Source organism: Petaurus breviceps, unplaced genomic scaffold (assembly GCF_028583685.1).
Source record: "Petaurus breviceps papuanus isolate PSGF00001 unplaced genomic scaffold, PetGlider_PUasm1.0 90769, whole genome shotgun sequence".
Lineage (NCBI taxonomy): Eukaryota > Metazoa > Chordata > Mammalia > Diprotodontia > Petauridae > Petaurus > Petaurus breviceps.
In genome coordinates, this window is record NW_027187341.1 from 12,911,767 (window position 1) to 12,917,291 (window position 5,525).

General features: G+C 36.3%; 1 pseudogene; it reads left to right on the top strand.

Moving 5' to 3' along the window:
• Positions 1-636: 636 nt before the first annotated feature.
• On the top strand, positions 637-2,007 carry LOC138146700 (charged multivesicular body protein 1B2-like; annotated as a pseudogene).
• Positions 2,008-5,525: the final 3,518 nt, after the last annotated feature.

Below are 5,525 nucleotides of genomic sequence, written 5' to 3' on the forward strand. Positions count from 1 at the left end.
TTCTACAACATCAACAACCAATGGCTATCTATCCATTTCAGTAGTGTCAAACTCATGGTCCACAAAAGTCCTGAGTGTGGCCTAAACCAGATTCAAATATAATTGGAAAATGCTTAGAAAATAAATAAAAATATAATGCCCCATAGATAATCACCATTGTGGTTTTCTAAGTGAATATGGGCCTGCAGGAATCCATTTCTATTTGAGTTTTGACACCACTGCTGTGCTTAGACATGTCCAGTGATTTACTGATTCTGACCATTCCACTTTTGGCTAGCTCTGTTTGGAAGTCTTTCCTTACAAAATGCCCAAATCTTCTCTTTAACTTCCATCTACTATTCCTAGTTCTTCCCTATGGAGTCAAGTAGTAAAAGTCTAATATTTCTTTACTCTATAATGCTTGAAGACTAATGTCACATTTAGCAGTAAGTTTTCTCTCCTCTAAATTATACTTGCAGAGCTCCCCAAACAAATGAGAAGTATAGTCAGCTCTGGGCAAGTAGGAATGAAAGAGATCTGGTAACTTATAGCCCATAGCCTCTGGTGGCCCAAAGACTCACCACCACCTCCAGCTATCCCAAGGATAAACAGCCAGACCATCTCGAACATGGAAAAGCTTACTAGGAATGAAAAAAATGCAATAAAGAAGAAAAATCTAAATAGACCAACATTAAAAGGACCATTCAGAAGGGCAACATAGAAGTTGCACGAGTACATGCTGAAAATGCAAACAACCAGAAAAACAAAGTAATTAGTTTTTTGAGAATTAGTGTTCTGAAGCAGCCCTTCAGATTGGCTAACATGACAGAAAACCAAAATGACAAATGCTGGAGGGAATGTGGAAAAATTGGGACATTAACACACTGTTGGTAGAGTTGTGAATTAGTCTAACCATTCTGGAGAGCAATTTGGAACTATGCCCAAAGGGCTATAAAATTGTGCATATCATTTGACCCAGCAATACCACTACTAGGTCTGTATCCCAAAGAGGTCAAAGAAAAAGGAAAAAGACCTGTATGTACGAAAATATTTATAGCAGCTCTTTTTGTGGTGGCAAAGAATTGGAAAAAGATGAAATATCTGTCAATTGGGGAATGGCTAAACAAGCTGTAGTATATGATTGTAATGGAATACTGTTGTGTTCTAAGAAATGATGAGCAGGATAATTTAAGAAAAACCTGGGAAAACTTACATGAACTGAAGTGAAGTGAAGTGAGCAGAATTAGGAGACCATTGTACATAGTAACAGCAATATTGTAAGGAGGGTTAATTGTCAAAGACTTTGATCAAGACAGGAATCCAAGACAATTCCAAAGGCCCATAATGAAAAATGTTATTGACCTCTAGAGAGAGAATTGATGAACTCAATGCAGATTGAAGCATACTTTTAAAATTGTTATTGTTTTATTTTGTTTGTGTTTTCTTTTGTAATATGGCTTACATTGAAATATATTTTGCATGACTTCACATGTATAATCTATATGAAATTGCTTGCTTTCTCAAGGAGGGGAAGAGGTGGTGGGAGGGAAATAATTTAGAATCCAAAAATTTTTTAAATGATTGTTAAAAGTTTTTACATGTAATTGGGAAATATTTAAATAATTTTTTAAAAAGAAGATAAGTGCTTGGGTTAAATGCTGCAGAAGCTAGGGTTCAAATAGCTGGGTAAGGTAATGAAATCAATGGCAGATGTAGTTAAGTCTATGGATGCTAATCGAGGAGCAAAATATTTGAGAAGATATCTGCCTTAATGGACAAATTTGAACACCAGTTTGAAACATTAGCATTCAAATATAACAAAGGGAAGACATCATGAGCAACACTACAACACTAACAACTCCACAAAACCAAATAGATATGCTCCTTCAAGAAATGGCAAATGAAGCATGCCTTGATCTCAACATGGAGTGCCCATGGGGTCCGACTGGTACTGTTGGCATAAGTGTTACTTCAACAGAACAGAAGAAACTATCGCTGGGACGTGTCCATCTCTATGATCAAGTATAACCCAAAGAACTTGATGCCATTGTTCACTACTTTCTTCTGAAACCTCCTGTGTGTATACATGAGTGTTTATGTGTGGGGGTATGGATATATATGGAATGTTCAAATACTCTTGGTAGAATAAGATGCTTTGGGCTTGCTGTTCTTTACAGATATGATAAGAAATTTGAAGGAGCGTGCATTCTTTTTTTTTTTAAAGCAATTGGGCTTAAGTAACTTGCTCAAGGTTACATGGCCAGTTATTTCTGGGTGTGGTGCTGAGTATCTGAGCCCATATTTGATCCCCAGGTCATCCCGACAATTGCCCCTAAGCAATTGGGGTTAAGTAACTTGCTCAAGGTTACACGGCCAGGTGTTTCTGGGTGGGTGCTAAGTGTCTGAGCCCGGGATTCAATCTCCAGGTCATCCCAACACTGGAGCCAGTGCTCTTACTTGCTGTGCTACCTGGCCACCTCTGGAGCTTGCATTCTTAATGGATTTTGTAATTCTGAACAGCATAGATTGAAATGTGAAGGATGTCTTTTGCCAGTAGCTAAGGTTGACACTAGAGTTTAACTTAGGATTCACTAGGTGGCACAGTGGATAGAGCACTGAGCCTGGAGTCAGGAAGACCCATCTTTATGGCTTCAAATCCAGCCTCAGACACCTACTAGCTATGTGACTCTGGATAAGTCACTTAACTTTCTTTGCTTCAGTTTCCTCATCTGTAAAATGAGCTGGAGAAGGAAAGGGCAGACTACTCCAGCATCTCCCCCAAGGAAATCTCAAATGGGATCACTAAGAATCAGATACAACTGAATAAAAACAGAGTTTAACTCATTCTATTTGAAAAATCTTCATTAAATATTGGGTCAAAATTCTAGTACTAAAATACTGCATCTCTTGTATAGAATTATTAGTTACTAAGTTTAAATATTTTAAATTCAGTGTTCTTTTTATCTTTATAGAACTTAGATGGTAAAAAAAAAACTGAAACAAAACAAAATAAAAACAGAAATAGAACAGGGCAGGGAAATCTCTCTTTCTCATTTGCTCACCTAGACCAATACACATCATTCTCCATTTGCTATGTGCATGTTCGTCTACTTTTAGTGTGTTTAAGCTTAGATTTTAAGCTTAGATTACTATAGTCATCTCCAAACCATACTCTTCTATTGTGTGTGTTTGTGTGTGTTCTCTATAATCTTCATGAGATGATCATCTTCATCCATAATCATCTAGAAAAAATTGTCACACTACTTCATTTTCAGAAGAGATTAAGACTTATTAAGACTAATTTACATTTATTTTTGCAAGATATGGTGGTGAATTCACAGCTATATATGAACTTCCATACTTTTCTCTGTGTTGAAATGCTAAAATTGAGAGATTGTACTATCCCTATCAGATTTTTATTATCCAATATTTTTAAAGTATGTTAATTTACAAGGAATTCTTACATGTACATCCCCAAGAACTAGTATTGATTCATTTGGGGAAAACCCTGCCCTGCCGTTTTATTTTAAAAAAGAATTTCAAGAACAAAGAAATCAGTGATGCCATTCTCAAAACAATGTATTAATACTCTGTGTTACTCACTTGGAATCTTAAGTGAATCAGGAGATTTTGAATTTGGTCATGTAAGCAACATAAACACTCATCTAGTCAACTGGAAATTGAAAGAGGGATGGGGTGGAAGGAAACTGAGTCATTGAATTTTGTAGACCAAGTGTATATTCAGCAGTTTATTAAAATGTGAAATTTACATGTAGCTACAATGTTTTACTTTAGTAGTCAGAAAATGGTGGTGAAACATTGAATTACTAACATTTTGTATCAAGTATACAAATGGAGGTTGAATGAGTACAATGATTTTGGGGAATTTTTTATTCCTCCTAAAAGATTTCCCCATAAAAGAATTCTAGTATTGTTTGAAAAAAAAGATTATAATTAAGAATAAAATAAACCTTCCCAGTTCCTTCAAATGGTACCATTGTGACATGGTCTCAAATTCTCTCAACATTCTGGTCACACTTTTCTAGATATTCCAGTCTTCTCCAGGTTTCACTCCTGACTTTCTCTGACATAACATAACAGCCGTCTCACCCTAAAAGTTCACCCTGCTCCTATGGCCCTTTTCTCTGATTGGTTGGTTCGTCCAAGAATGACCATTTTAAGGAAATTGCCCAGGCCAGTCAAGCCATTCTGTCCTTTCTATCACATCTCTCCCCTCCTTTGTGCATACATATCATCTCCCTCTCCTCTATCTTTCAGTTTCTTTTGTGTGCTCTCTCCCCACTTGAATGTAAGCTACTTAAGGGCAGGGACTGCCTTTTTATTTCTTATTTGTATCCTGAGCACCTAGCAGTGTTTGGCATATAGTGAGTGTTTAATAAATGCTTGTTGATTTTACTTAATTTGCCTTTATGTTACCATGGTCATAGTCATCTGTTCCACTCCTATTCCCCTCACCCAAAGTTATAGCTGTGCTTATAAAGAGGATGATTTTAATGACATCCTCTTATCAGGAACTGTAACTGAAGATAGAGTTTAATTAGGAGGTATAGGAATATTTCCATTGCATAAGTTCCCTTTCCAATGTGGGCAATAGACTGACGGCACTAGCTCTCTGGAACTCTAAGTCCTAAAGACTCTTCTAATGAGAGTCTTATGCAGTGACATAATCTTCCTAAAATGTGGCACCTAGACCTGAGCATAATGCAATATATATTATCAGAAGCAGAGAAGAGTACAGTGAAATTCATGTATAATCAATATCATATTGCTTATTTTCTCAATGGGTAGGGGAGGTTTGGGAGGAAGGGAGAAAATTTAGAGCTCAAATTTTTTAAAACAAATCTTTTTAAAAAATTTACATGTGGGGCGGCCAGGTAGCACAGCAAGTAAGAGCACTGGCCCCCGAGTAGGGATGACCTGGGATTGAATCTGGGCTCAGACACTTAGCACCCACCCAGAAACACCTGGCCATGTAACCTTGAGCAAGTTACTTAACTCCAATTGCTAAAAAGAAAAAAAAATTTACATGTAATTGGGAAATATTTAACAAAATAAATAAAATGTATTTTAAGAACAAAAAGAAAGACAATAAGAGTACAGTGAAATTATAACCTTCATTCTAGACTCTGTGCATCTTTTAATAAGCCTAGGATAACATTAACATTTTTGGTGTCCGTGTTACCTTGATGATTCATTCTGAGGTTGCAGTTCACTAAATTTTTTCATTATTTTTTGTAGAAATTTTTGTTGAACCATGTCTCTCTCACTTTGTATTTGTGAAGCTGATTTTTTTGTAGTCAAGTGTAAAACTTTACATTTATCCATATTAAATTCCATCTTATTAGATTTGGCCTATTATTCTAGCCTGTCAAGATCTATTTTCATCCTAATTCTGTCACATAATGTATTAGCTGCCCACCCAGTTTAATACAACCTGAAAGCATGCCAAGCATAGTTTGTGTGCCTTCATCCAAGTCTCTGACAAAAATATTAAATAGCACAAGGCCAAGGAGAGTTTCCTGGGC